The following is a 15,939-nucleotide window of genomic DNA, read 5'->3' on the forward strand; positions in this document are numbered from 1 at the left end:
CGAAAAACTTATTCTTGCATTAATCATGGCATCAACTACGCTAAGGCATTATTTTGAAACCCATACTATTGTTGTTAGAACTAACTTTCCAATTAAGAATGTCCTCAGGAAACCAGAGATGTCAGGAAGAATGGCTAAGTGGGCAGTAAAGCTTAGTGCCCATGATATAAGATATGAGCCAAGAACAGCCATTAAATCCCAAGCACTAGCTGACTTTGTGGCTGATTTCAGTAGTGATCTACAAAAAGAAGCAGAATTGGAGGTTCAACAGCTGGATGAGACCAAGGATCCTTGGATACTACACACTGATGGATCCTCAAATGTCAAGGGCACAGGGCTCGGGATACTACTAAAATCGCCACAGGGGGACATAATACCCCACTCCATAGCCTGTGAGTTCCAAGCAACTAACAATGAGGCTGAATATGAAGCCTTAATTGCTGGCTTGCAAATTGCTAAGGATATGGGGGTGAAATATCTTAAAGTATATGTAGACTCATTATTGATCACCAATCACTTTAACGGATCCTATGCTGTTAAAGGTGAAAAACTAACCAAATATTTAGAGATAGTCAAAGAATTGGCACTCTCTTTTGTCTCTTTCAGCTTAACACAGGTACCAAGGGAGGATAACACGGAAGCTGATGCATTGGCCAACCTAGGATCATCCTTAAAGATTCCAGAAGATATAAGTATCCCTATCATCCATATCCTGGCTCCTGCTATTGAAAATCAGGTGGCCATGGAAATAGAAGAGGATACTGCAGTAATCCCTAGTGAAGAAGCTCAATCTTATGCAGGATCATGGATCTCACCAATCATGAGATACTTGCAATACGGGGAGATTCCAACGGGAGAAAATCCTAGAGCTTTCAGGATTAAGGTATCTCAATTCACAATCCTAAATAATGTGCTATATAAACGATCTCTTGCAGGACCATATTTAAGATGTATCGAGGATCCTGAAATTAAAGAAGTGTTGAGAGACTTCCATGAAGGAGATTGTGGAAACCACACTGGGGGCAGGGCATTGTTCTCAAGGATCCTTAGAACAGGATACTACTGGCCAACCATGAAAAGGGATGCTATAGAATATGCTAGGAAATGTGATCCTTGTCAAAGACACAGCAATATCCTTCATCAACCAGCTGAACTGCTACACCCTATACCATCCTCTTGGCCATTCATGAGATGGGGGATGGATATAGTTGGCAAGCTCCCTAAAGCACCTGGTGGAAAAGTATTTATGCTTGCCATGACTGACTACTTCTCTAAGTGGATAGAAGCTGAAGCCTTTGCTCAAGTCAGAGAAAAAGAAGTTATATCCTTTATCAAAAGAAACATTATAACTAGATTTGGCATTCCCTCTGAAATTGTATGTGATAATGGTTCCCAATTCATTGGAAGCAGAACCACTAACTTTTGTGACAGTTGGGGAATTAAGATGATAACATCAACACCAGTTCATCCACAAGCCAATGGCCAAGCAGAATCATCCAACAAGATCATCATCAACAATCTGAAGAAGAAGCTAGGATCCAAGAAGGGAAAATGGGCAGAGGAGTTACCTTATGTGCTATGGGCTGATAGGACAACTCCCAAGAATGCCACTGGTCAAACACCTTTCTCTTTAGTATTTGGGGCAGAAGCAGTGATCCCAACAGAGATGGTGATCCCAACTGCTAGAACAAGTGCTCGTGATCCTGAAGAGAATGCTACAATCCTGGCTCAGGATTTGGATACTATTGAGGAAATCAGGGATCTGGCTAGGATAAGAATGGCAAGCTACCAACAAAGAATGGCTGGTGCTTACAACAAAAATGTTAGGATAAGGAAGTTCCAAGTCGGAGATATGGTGTTGAGAAAAGCATTCCAAAACACTATCAATCCTGCTGATGGGAAGTTAGCACCAAAATGGGAAGGCCCTTACTTGATTGAAGCTGAAGCAGGAAAGGGGGCATACAGATTGCTAACTATGGAAGGAAACTTGTTACCACGAGCCTGGAATGCTGTTCACTCCTTTGCTGCTCCATCACCACCAGCTTCTCCACCCTGATCCTTGTCAGCATCACCGCCCTCCAGCATTGGGATCTCCTCAGCTTCGTCCTCATCCTCCAGCTCTGCCAGTCTTGCCTTCCAACCCTCCACGTCCCATGAGCTTTTGTCAAAGGCAGGATCCTGAGCCTCCGCAGCCATCTGTAGTTGTATCTTGTACATGGCAATTGCGGCAGAGACCTTGGCATCCTGGGTGATCTCCTGCTTCTCGCCATCCATGTCGATCAGCCTTTGAGCAGCCTCATCCTTGGTAGCCCGGAGTTCCTTCTCAAGATCGGCTATCTTGAGATCCTTCAATACGCCCATTTGTTGGAGGTCGGCGATTTGGCTTTCCTGATCCTCGACATGGCCAAGGTAGGTCTCAATCTCAGCAAGTTTCTGCAAAAGAGAAAAAAGGTAAGTTCAGGATCAGGTGATCCTCAAAGAAGCAGGATATACAAGCAGAATACACAAGCAGGATATTCGAGAAGGATAACCAACAGGGGCAATGATCCTTACGTCATTGACGTAGTCGAGAAACTGTTGGCGGATCAGGGGAAATCCTTGGAGACCCTCAGAAGTCTTTCTCTTCTTCCCCTTGCCCCTAACAGGTGCTTTAGGGGCCGAAGCAGAGGGACTGGCAACAGAAGTCTTCTTTCTTGAAGACTTGACAGTGGCAAGTTCATCAATCCCGAACATAGAGGCAGACTTAGTAGACTTCCCAGCGCCTACACAATCAAAACAAGATAAGTCTCCTAACTAATTTAACATTTTTGCATAGAACTTACTTTTTGGTAAGGATACTTACTTGACATTGTGGCAGATGCGGAGGATACTTCTTGTGAATCTTGGATGGTGACTTGAAAACTTCTGGTCTCAGGATCAAGCTTTTTGAAAGCTAAAACTCTCTCTCTTGCAGCAGGGGTTAACTTGAGATGAGCAATGGAGATAGCTGCACAAAGGACAAAAAAGACATTAGTGATCCTCATCATAAGAGACAAGTCTGATGGTGATCCTTCCAGGATCGTCTATCCTACCATGGGTGGCCCACTCCTTGGGCAGATCCTTCCCATTAGGGATGGTATCCCTCCTTACAAAGAAGAAACGACGCTTCCAGTTTGTATCATTTTTGGTAACCTTTAAAACAGGGTGATCCTCCCCGGCCTTCCGTTTCAGCAAGTATCGATAGGAACCAAACGTGGTAAGATCATAAAGTTCGGCCAGCTCTGCCATCCCTAAATCAATCCCCTCCTGCTCGATGATCCTCTCGAAGGTATACAAGACCCTCCAGATCATCGGCATAGCTTGGATATAAGATATGCCGGTCAAAGAAAAGAAAGATTGGGTGAAGGCCGGAAAAGGATACGAATATCCTATGGTAAACGGAGTTGCAGGAAAGGCCACCCAGGCATCAGAAACAGAGTCACTCAAAGCAGTGGATGTGAATGACTTGAAAACAGCATCCGCCGGAAAACAATGACGAATCCTATCTACATGAGCATCGGTAAAGCAGCATCTCTCCGTAGGAGAGTCCTTAATGATCCCTTGGCTTCTCAGGGGACTGCTCTTCTTGTGATCCTTATGGGGAGAATTTCGGAGCAACATACTCGTGGCAGAACAAAAACAGAGCAAGAGCAGAAAAAACAAAGCAGGAAAAGGAAGAAAGAAAGGAAGAGAATACCTGATCAATCTTCGGTGGAGTATATCCTGAATTTAAATAACAAATCGATCCTTACCCTATCTCCTATTTATAATCATGATTTGCAGGGATGTCACTTCAGTGACGTAATGATCGCAACGGCTAGTCCGGTTATAACGGCTAGTTATCCGAGTTGTCCGTTGAAGATAAGATCAGAACAAAATATAACTCATTAATTTACAATAAACTCCTTATATTTTGGGGGCAATTGTTAGGGCTGGATTTTTACAATACATGATCCTCACGTGTGATCCTAACCAGTGATCCTTGTTTCTTTGGCAGATAGTGATCCTCAGCAGAGTTCCAGGATCAGGATCACGGACCATCATAGGATCCTCATGCTAACAGTTGCTCTCGTTGAATTTAATGTTGTTTTGCAGGACATCTAGCAGGATCCGCTCTAAGCATCACAATCACAGGACGCGTCTTTACAACTATAGCATGTGCTTAATCGGAGATGGACGTTGTAAAGGATGTGGAAACTTGGCATGATTTAAGGGCGATAATTTAGGCTAGATTTACTTTTGTTTCTAAAGGGGTAATGAGCTGATTATTAGTCTTTTTACCTAAAATAGGTCACCTACACTTGTATATATAACACTCTTCCCCATTCGGAAGAACACACAACACAATTCTCACACGCTTAGACACTCGAAACTATAGTGATCCTTGTACCCAGCTCATTATCATCCGAAGTTGTAACTATTTTTCTTATATAAAAGTTTGGTGATCGGTAGTTGCCATCACCCGAGGTTTTTTATGCCGGAGATCATACATTGATCAAGGGCTTTTTCCTCGTATAAATCATTGTGTCTTTGCATATTTCATAGTGAAAGTGATCCTTTACTTTTTCAACAAACCAAGCATCATACCCCGTTTACATAGAGTTTGGTTGCATTATCCTTTGTGTGATTTTTGACCAAAACACAGCTGGTGGTGGAGACAAAGGTGGAATGCCATTAGATGAATTGACCGCAGACATCGCTGTGGAAGTATTCTTCAACGATGAAGCCATGCAACGCTTCCGGAATGATTACCAACAGAAAAATTTTCTTATGAATGAAGCACCAATTGCCCCACGGTGGGCGCCAAACTGTTTTGGTCAAAAATCACACAAGGATAATGCAACCAAACTCTTTGTAAACGGGGAATGATGCTTGGTATGATGAACAAAGATAAGGATCACTATAATGAAAATTGCACAAGTGACACAAGGATTTATACGAGGAAAAAGCCCTTGATCAATGAATGATCTCCGGCATAAAAAACCTCGGGTGATGGAAACTACCGATCACCAAACTTCAATATAACAAACAATGTTTACAACTTCGGATGGTAACGAGCTAGGTATAAGGATCACTATAGTACCGTATGCTAAAGCGTATGAGAAATGTGTTGTGTCTTCCAAATGCTGAAGAGTGCCCTTTATATAAGTGTGTGTGGTCATATTTTAGGCAAATCACCTAACTACTAGCTCGTTACCCCTTTAGAAATAGAAGTAAATTTAGCCTAATTAATTGCCCTTGAATTGTGCTGAGTTTCCATATTCTCCATAACGTCCATCTTTGATTATGCATGTGCGAAATTAGCGTGACAGATTCCTTGTTTACGTTGCTAAGACCTGGTCCAACTCGTAATTCCTGTAAAACAACATTAAATCCAAATAGAACGATCGTTAGTATGAGGATCCTTAGGATGATTCATGATCCTGATCCTGGAGCTCCTCTGAGGATCTCTATCTGCCAAAGAAACAAGGATCACTTGTTAGGATACCAAGTAAGGATCATAGGTTATAAAAATCCAGCCCTAACACATACCATGAGGATTTTGGACATTTAACAGAGGAATGCATCGCATTGAGAAAGGAAATTGGGTATCTGCTGAGCAAGGGACATTTAAAAGAGTTGTTGGGAAGAAAAAAGCCAAGGAATCAGGATCCTGAAAGGATCCCTGAAAAAGCTCCAGCTCCTCCGGCAGATGCACAAGTGATAAACTTTATTTCTGGTGGGTCAGACATCTGTGGTACATCCTTTTCAGCAGCTAAAAGGCATGCAAAGGAAGCTAAAATGGATAACGGAGAAAGACCTATTCGAACGTCAAGTGTCTCGGAAGGAAAAGTGATAACCTTTGATGAAAATGATCGCGTTGATATCCAGGATCCTCATCATGATAGTTTAGTTATTACTCTCTTTATTTCTAACCATTTTGTCCGCAGGATCCTTATTGATGGAGGAAGCTCAGTAAACATTATCCAGCTTGATGTTCTGAAGAAAATGGGTATCCCTGAATCAGATATCACACCAAGATCCTCCGTGCTTGTAGGATTTAGTGGAGAAACTAAGAGAACCCTGGGGGACATCAAACTCCCAATTTATGTGGAAGGATTACATAACTATCAAAAATTTTGTGTTATTGACTGTCTGTCTTGTTGTAACGTTATCCTTGGCAGGCCCTGGATACACGATATGAAGGCAGTCCCATCCACCTACCATCAATGTGTGAAGCTCCCTAGCCCTTGGGGAATAGTCAAGATCGATAGTGATCAGCAGGAGGCTAAGGATTGTTACACATCATCAATGAAACCAGCCTCGAAATCAAGGGAGCAATAGCAATTAAAGTATCCTCCAAGGAGTGTCTTGGAGGCAAGGGAGCAGGATGTGGACGAAATCCTGATGGATCCTGATGATCCTGAATCCAAAATCTTCGTCGGATCAGGGATCCTTGGCAAGATGAAAGAAGACCTTGTATCCTTCCTCAAAAGAAGAAAATCTACCTTTGCATGGAAACATGAGGATATGACAGGTATATCTAAGGATATTATCACTCATAAACTTGGCATTGACAGGTCATTCAAACCAATCCATCAAAAAAGGAGGAAGTTTGCACCAGAAAGAAATACCATTATCCAGGAAGAGGTAGAAAGATTGCTACGAGCAGGTATGATTAGAGAAGTAAAATATCCAAGATGGCTGGCCAATGTGGTTGTTGTTCAAAAGAAAAATGGAAAGTGGAGGGTATGTGTCGATTTCATTGATTTAAATAAGGCATGCCCCAAAGATCCTTTCCCATTACCCCACATTGACTCCATGGTGGATGCAATGGCGGGTCATGAACTGTTAACCTTTATGGATGCTTCATCTGGATTCCAACAAATTCAGATGGAACCATCTGACCAAGAGGATACGGCTTTTATGACCCCAACCGGTTTATATTGTTATATTGCTATGCCGTTTGGGTTAAGGAATGCAGGTGCAACATATCAAAGACTGGTGAATATGATGTTCAAGGATCAAATTGGAAAGACTATGGAAGTATACATAGATGATATGGTGGTGAAATCCATAAAAGCTGAGGATCACCTAAGAGACTTGGAGGAAGCATTTGATATCCTTGACAGATATAACATTGTAGGATCGGATTTCGACCTAAACGAGTCGTTCGGAAGAGCTCTACTCCGTTTCAGAGACGGAAACAAGGAAACGGATGCGTACACAGCTTGTATCACACTTAAATCCTCTTGTATATTGATTTTACAATGTTTACATTCACAAGGAAAACCGGCAATACCTCGGTACCTGATCTGAAAAACCGTTACAAATGAAATGACAAAGTAGCCTATTTATACTACTCTAGGACCGCTCGAAATACATTGACACAGATTTGTCGTATAAGCGATTCCAACTACTTCCATAAAAGCGATCCGTAATGTTTGACTATCATGAACCCTTCTTGTGAACTCTTGATTGGACCTTTCATACTCAACATCTCATTGGATCTCCTAGTGGTGATGTCTCATTGGACCTCCATTTGGTCCAATCAACACAAATGGAAATCATGAACTTTGACTTCTAAAATGACTTTGTCGTTTATGAAGCTTTGATGTAATTCATATTATATGTCACATGATGTAAACGGCCACATTTATTTCTTGCATCATGACATCACTTGTGATGTCACCTAGTGATGTCACTCGTGATGTCATGCCTGATCGGATCCGCATCATGACCGAGACTCGACAAAAGACGAAGACGACAGATGACTGCACCAACAGACTCCCCCTCAGATGTTGACGAGTCTAAAGTGTCGAGTCTTCAACGACTTCAGTCTTTATCAGTGAAAGCATCCTCAAATCTTTCTCTTCTCTTTACATCATCATCAACAGACTCTTCTCACACGATATCTACTCAGATGTCTTCAGACTCCCCCTTTCGATATGCTGGGATCGCAGTCTGGCTTGTTGAACTCTCAAATCCTTCAGGTATCGGAACCTGGATCTCTATCTCTTTGAAACCTGCACATCCTCTACCCAAAAATAAATTTTCTGATGATAACATGTAAAAATCTAATGAATCATTCGCAGACAGCACACAAACAAAAATTGATTTTACAGTTTGAAGAACCACTTGAAGATATATCATTTTTGTTTTCAAAAACCAACACACTCTCCCAAACCATCTGTTCGTCATGTTTAGCACCCGGAATTTTGAAAATTAGCTCTCCAACACCAGTTGTCGAAAATCTTTTAGAATTTTTCAAAAATTTATGCTAAAACACACTGAAAATCTTTTTGGATTTTTGACATAAGAGAAATAAAATGCAGTACAGAAATATTTACAAACATTATTTTTGTGAATTTGTGTAAGAGGATCATATCAGCTTATGAGACAAATCACCAACACCGTTAAGCTTCATTTCATTTTAAGTTCTAAACAATTTACCTAGATTGTCAGTATACTGATCCACTTAAATTTTCACACAAAGTTCAACTGTTCCGAGATACGATATTAATGTTTTAAGCACTTAAACTTATCCGTGTGTCCCACTACTTGAATATACTCCCGTATCCAGATCCCAATATTCAGTCTTACAGGTGAGTATACCACAGCTGATATCTGTAAGGGGTTAGATGCGAAACCGTGAGAGCTCAGGTCAGAACTTCCGTTCAGCAGAGAGATGACGGCTCGACTTTTGGTGGGTCCCCTTTAGAGGATCTTTTTTACAACAGCAATGACTATCAATTTTATTGTTTCATCGATTTGCTGAGGGCGGCGCTTTTTCAAGCATTTGCAGAAAGTATTATCCGGGGACTAGGTCAGTACTTCCATACAGCAGAAGTCCCGGGATAATACCCCAGATATCACTGAGCATAAAGACCTAGTATCTCAGAATAAGGGACCTTTCAAACAAGATTTCAGGGGTTACCTATATATCCAAGTTTGTGTTAACCCACCGAACAAGCAAGTTTGAAATTTAGGTTTATATCTCGTCACAGTTTATTAAATGTGCAAAAATCTACTGACATATCCACAGTAAGATTGTTTAACACTTTTAATCTTTCCAATTCTTTAGCATGTTGTGATAGTCCGCTGATGTACTATCATTTCCTCTTTTTCACAACAAACTCATTTTTGGATTTTATCATGTTTTTGTCTTTTTCAAATTTTCAAATGTTTTTGGATTTTCAGAAATTTTCTACTCCCCCTAAAATGCAAACACATTAACGAAAATTTAAAACAAACTATAGAGAAACATGACAACCGATATCAAATCGCATCAATTCGCCATTCACTTTGGCATAAACAATCAGAACTCCCCCTATCAACAAACTATTTTCTCATTTAGATTTCAAAACACTTAAGTTTGTTTTAATCAAAATGATTTTTCCGGAAAATAAGTTTGGTTGATTTTACCACTTGTAGGTATATCAATACTAAGTTCGGGGATGTGGTTCATCATCTTGTCTATCTTTTACCCATATGTAGTAAATCAAGTACAACTTAATGTCCCTGATTTACCATTTGCAATCAAGCAATCTCTAAACCAATTGTAAAAATAACCACTTGTAGGAATGTTACGTCTACATCACCATTTTACCAATCAGGATGCCGATTCCTGCTTCGCACTTACCAACCTGGAAGCTCCGGCATAGTCCTCTCACCTGTAAACATTCAAACACTATTCAAAATCTTTCAAACAAACTTTTCAAACACTAGAAAGATGCCGATTCCTGATCCACGATTACCAACTTGGGATCTCCGGCAAGTCCGATGTATTACTCAAACATAATGTCCACCCAAGCCTCACCAGCCTTGGGTGACTTTGGAACACATCTGTCCCACCAACATTTTGATTTATAAAATTCTTTAGCACCTTTTACCTTCTTATCAACCATCTTCCCAAAAATATGTTTGACTTTCCCGTTGAAAGCCTTATCAACATCAAATTCTCCTTTATCGGCGAAGAATTGATTTGAAATCTCTACCTTTCCAACTTTCTTCATCACATTTTCCTTTGACAATTTCGGAAAATTCTCATCGTTCACCACTGGAACGGAATTATCAATCTTTTTCTCAACACATGACTCCTCTGATTTTATGGAATCAGATTCATTGTCAGAATTACCCTCAGATTTAACAACCCACTTTTGCTTGTTCATATCACCTTTTCTTTTGTAAAAACGTTTTGAACTTTCTCCTTCCTCAGAAGTAGAATTTTCAAACTTTTTAACATTTTTCACAGGTTGTTCTTTCTTATCAACACAAGTTTTTCTCAAAACAGAGTTAGAAGAAACTCCCTGTTTTTGGTAGTTGGTCTTGGGGCAATTCCATGCTATGTGTCCAACTTCTTGGCATTTGAAACAGGTTCTTCTGTCAACTCTCTGAGCAGATTTTCTCACATTCTTCCTCACTTCAGCAAGAAACTCTTGATTCGACTGCTTCCAGAACGGTTTCTTCTGCTCATCTTCAGAACTCCCACCTGAAACAAAGTTTGTTTTTGGTTTATAAGTTTTCTGATTTTTATGATTTTCTGAATAATTGAATCCAAGACCTTTCTTTTTGAGATTACCATTATGGTTTTGATTCTTTCGATAACCTGAACCATAATCATAACCCTTTTTCTTGTTCAATCTCTGTTGAACTCTTGAAGTGTACTTTTTAGGTTTGTCAGTAAGATTTAAATCTTTTATTTCAGAAATATTAATTTCTGTTAATTTGAAAACCTGTTTGATCATTTCAGTTTTGACACTTCTTATTGGGAATTCCTCATCAGAATATAATCTGTCTGAATCGATCAAAGTATATGCTACTTTGATTGACCCATCATTCAAATTAGATTTTGATAACAAGAATTCTCTATTGTAAACCCTGTTAACCGGTGAACTCGGACTCTTTTCTGACAAACTCGAACTTTCAGACTTAAACTCCTGTTTTGACTCTTCATCCGTATCCAACACCTGATCGACAACTCTCTTAACTAACTCGGACTCATGATCAGTGTCAGACGCTGTGAATGTAACATCAATATTGTCTGGTAATTCATCAGTGATTTCAGACTTTAATTTGATGTTTAGAGCCTTGTCTACTTGTTCCTCGTTTGGTTTTCTGGGGGAATAACTTTCATAGATAGGAGGCGGACATCTGTTATACTTGACACTTGGTTTCTTACCAGTATCCTCTTCTTTTCCTTTCTTCTTGAAAGCTTCAAGACCTGCGACAGTAGGATAAACCCGATCAATCAGATAATCACAAGTAGTATAACTCAAAAGTAATCGGTTGATCCTTTCACTCTCGATTTTCTCAAGTTCCAACTCCTTCTTCAAGTTAGCACAATCTTCGATATAATCATTAATGACACTTTGTTTTGTCATCAAAGTTGCACTCATCTTGTCATTTGCTTTTTCAAATTCTGCATTTGCTCTTTTCAAACTGTCAACTGTCCTGTTTAGTACATCGTATGACTCTTTAACATACTTCACATCAGACAATAAATCTTCCTTCATTTTCTCTAACTCAGCAATCTTTTTATCTTTTTCTTCACAAACTTTGCAAGCTTCTAAACATTTCTCACAAGGCTTAGTAACTTCAACCACCTTTTCAACTATATTTTCGACTTCGACAGTCTTTTCAACTTCTACAAGTTTCTCGACCTCAACAATCTTTTCGACAATCTTTTCTACCTCGACCACCTTTTCAACTTCAACTATTTTCTCAACTTCCACGAGTTTCTCGACTTCGACAATTTTCTCCACTACTTTTTCTACTTCAACAATCTTCTCTATTGTAATTTCAGCAGTGGCTTCATCTTTTGTTTCTACAGCTTCAGTCTTCGCCTTTTCATCAGCGAGTAACTTTGCTACATTTGTTAAGATACTCTTCCTCATCATCCGTATCAACATCACTTCCAAGATCTGGAAATATAGGAATCCTTTTCTGACAATCCTCACTTTGATCCAGAATCCTGGTAACAAGTGCCACATCAGATTTAGTTTTACTAGGTATATACTTTTTTTCCCAACTAAATCCCTGTGCTACAACCTCATCATTTTGATCAATTATCCCATAATAAGCTTTCCTATTGGCTTCTTCAATCATTCTCCCATGAGCAGTTTGCGGATCCTTTTGTTAAGGTTTTTGATCGATTTGATGAAAGATCGATTTCTGATAATAATTCCTCTTTTCTTGGCTACCAGTTGACTCTTGGTTCTTACATTCCCGTTTAAAGTGACCCTTTCCTTTACATCGGAAACAGGTAACCTTTGACTTGTCAAAACCAAGTGGAGAAGTAGCCATTCCTCGAAACTCGTCTCTGCCCGTAATCTGTTGAAATTTTTCAGCTCTCCTACATGCACTGGCCAAGCACCACTTCACATCCATCAACTCAAGCTCTTCTGCATCGATTTGGTTGTAGTCTTCTTTTGTGAGCATCGGATTGCCAATTTTACCTGCAATCAAACTTTCATACGATTCTAACATAGCGACAAGACATGCCATGTGTTGCTTTGCCACTTCAGGAGAAAGACTTTGACCATTCTGGATGTTCAGTGTCACATTGCATTGCAAATTTGTAGAATTTTGCTTTTGAGGACTATGTGTGTTGATGTTAGGATCAAAGCTTGAGAATGATGAAGTAGATCCACCACTCTGAGTTGTAGTACTTGCATGAGGACTGGCAGAATCATCAGCACTGAATGCAGTACTGATCTTTGGACTAAGATTGGGAGTGGTCTCAAACTTGTTCCCTCGATAGTACAGACTGACATCTTGCTTTGCATTTGGATTTGTCATGATAGCTGTCTTTTGAATATCCAGCTCCTGCTCTTCGATTTTCTGAATAAACTGAGCCAAATTCATGTTCTCGGACTTTCTCATAAGTTTCACAACCATCAAATACGTTCCCCACTTATGCTGTGGTAACGCCTCTGCTAATTTATCAACCCACTCATCATCATCTTTCACTATATTCAACCTACCCATTTCCAACACCAAATGACAGTATCTATCAATAGTCTGCTTGGTTGTTTCATGATCAAATGCAGTAAACATGTCAAACGATTTCTTCAATAATGCCTTCTTGTTTTTTATCATATCAGCACTCCCTCTGAATTTCTGAATCAACGCTTCCCAAATGGATTTAGCTGTTCCGTTATGTTGAAGTAAGACGAAGATATCTTCTTTAACTGCTTGCTGAAGGATGCTGATCATCATCTTCTCACTTGTATACTTCAACTTATCAACTTCAGTAAAATCATTGAAACCCTTTTCCAAACCACGCTCATTCTTTGGTTTCTCATAGTCTTTTATCAGTGAACACCAAGCATCGAATCTGTAGGCTTGAACCCAATTCTCAAATCAATTTCTCCATCCCTGAAAATCTTCAATGTACATGAGTTTCGGCGGTTTTTGATGAGTGCCCGTCTCATTCTCATTATACAATGCTTCAGCAGGAGTTACAGGGGCAACGGGTGTCGCAAACGCATTGTAGAACTCTTCAGCCATGTTTCAAAGCGCAGATGATGCTTCAGCAGATGATGTTTCATTCTTGTAGGACCGGTTTTGGCACCGTTCGATTGCGTAACGAACGTTTCACGTGCGGAATCCGTGAACGAACGTGACCGAACACACGATAACGTACTACTAACGTGATTTCATTGATAGATTTGACGATCCGGTACAAGAATTCACGTTTACACTACTTTCTCTCTCTACTTTCTCTCTCTAGAATCTTCTCTCCAAGTCTTCTCCAAAGTCTAACTCCAAATCTAACTAAAATCATAACACAAACTCCTATTTATATGGTCAAGGCACTTTAATGATAGTTATCATTAATTACAAGTTTGCCACCTTGCCATTTCTAACTAAATAAGACATTACGCGCTTGATTCCTTCCGGCTTTTCACTACGACACGGATTGACGAAGGCGATAGACAAAATATGCATCAACAATCTCCCCCTTGGATATTGTCGTAGTCAATCTCGTAGCGAAACTCATAGCGACTTGACTTTCTCTCTCTTTAAGACTCGAACGAAGATGTAGTCGACAGACAACTGCACTAACAAACTCCCCCTTGGATGTTGACGGAATCTTTAGTGAGAGTCTTCAAATACTCTTGCTCGAACAGAATCCCAGAGGATCTGTATTTTCTTCAGAATCTTCAGGCTCCCCCTTTCGTCAAGCTTCCGTGCTTTTGGGATCGACACCTAGCTTTCCAGATACAAGCTCCTTTAGCGTTGAGCTCGTCTTCAGACTCCCCCTTAGATTTGGCTGTCGGGATCATAGTCTGGCTTTTCGTATCAACAAATTCTGAAATCTACACATCTCAAACACTCTTATTACAAACCAATAAAGTTGTGATTCAACTTAATGAATCAACTAAACATTTGAGAATCATCACATTTAACACTTTATCAAACTAATTCGAAACATTTCAATTTCTGATTCAAATTAATGTATCATCTTAAACATTTCAAATCAATTAACCAACCTGTCTGTTCATCATGTTTAGCCTTTGAGATTTTGAATATCAGCTCTCCAACATCAGTTGTCGAAAATCTTTTTGAATTTTTGAAAATAAGAAACATAAATGCAGAAATGCAGAAATAAAATGCAGAAATGAAATATGTACACACATATTTTTGTGAGTTTGTGCAAGAGGATCATATCAGTTTTGAGACAAATCACCAACACCGTTAAGCTTTTAGACATTTTAAGTTCTAAACGATTCACGTAGATTGATGATATAGTTGTCCTCTTAAATTTTCATACAATTTTCAATCTATTCAGGATACTATTTAAGTGTTTTATGAACTTAGTTTGATTCATGTGTCCCACCTCTTGAATATACTCCCGTATCCAGAATCCCAATATTCAGTCTTACAGGTATGAACACTACAATGATGTCTGTACATAAATTAGGGGAAAGATGCGAGAACTGAGGGATCTCAGGTCAGAACTTCCGTTCAGCAGAGAGATATCAGCTTCGACTTAGCAGTGTGTCCCCTTTAGAGGATCTTTTCAGCTACAACAGATGATTATCAATTTTATTGTCTAATCAGCTGAGGGCTTTATGCTATGTTTCAAGCATTTTGCGGAAAGTATTAGCCAAGGACTAGGTCAGAACTACCGTTCAGCAGAAGTCCCGGAATAATACCCCAGACATCATAGAGTATAAACACCTAGTATATCAGAATACGAGACCTTTCAAACGAGATTTCAGGGGTTACCTATATATCCAAGTAGTGTTCCCCACGAATTTCACAAGTTTGAAATTTTAGGTTTATATCCCGAATAAATCTACTAAATGTACAAAAACCTATCGTCACATCATCAGTGAGACCGTTTATCACATTTTACATTACATTTCTTTAGCGTGTTGTGATAGTCCACTGATTTACTATCATTTCCTCTTTTTCACAACAAAACTCGTTTTGACTTTTTCGATGTTTTTGACATTTTCAAATTTTCTAATTTTTTTAAAATTTTCTCCCTCTAAAATCAAAATATGTTTCAATTTTGATTTTCTGGGAAAATTTGAAACAAACTGTACAAACTTGACAACATGATGAGAATCACTTCAATTCTCCATCCACTTGGCGTAAACAATCAGAACTCCCCCTCACAACAAACTATTTTCCCATTGTGATTTCAAAACACTTAAGTTTGTTTTAATCAAAATGGTTTTTCCGGAAAATTAGTTTTGTGTGACATTTCATAAACTCGGGGTTTCATCACATTGTTTTACAAATTATTACTTGTATGAAAGATGAATCAAGTACAACTTAATGTCCCTGATTTATCTTTTGAAAGACGAAAAATCACCAGAGTGAAATTTCTCAAGAAATGTGCCGATTCATGTTCCACGCTTACCAACCTGGGAACTCCGGCAAGTCAGGTTTTTCATTTGAAAAGTTTCACCCAAGCCTGACTGT

The sequence above is a fragment of the Helianthus annuus genome, chromosome 4 (genome assembly GCF_002127325.2).
Source record: "Helianthus annuus cultivar XRQ/B chromosome 4, HanXRQr2.0-SUNRISE, whole genome shotgun sequence".
Classification (NCBI taxonomy): Eukaryota; Viridiplantae; Streptophyta; class Magnoliopsida; order Asterales; family Asteraceae; genus Helianthus; species Helianthus annuus.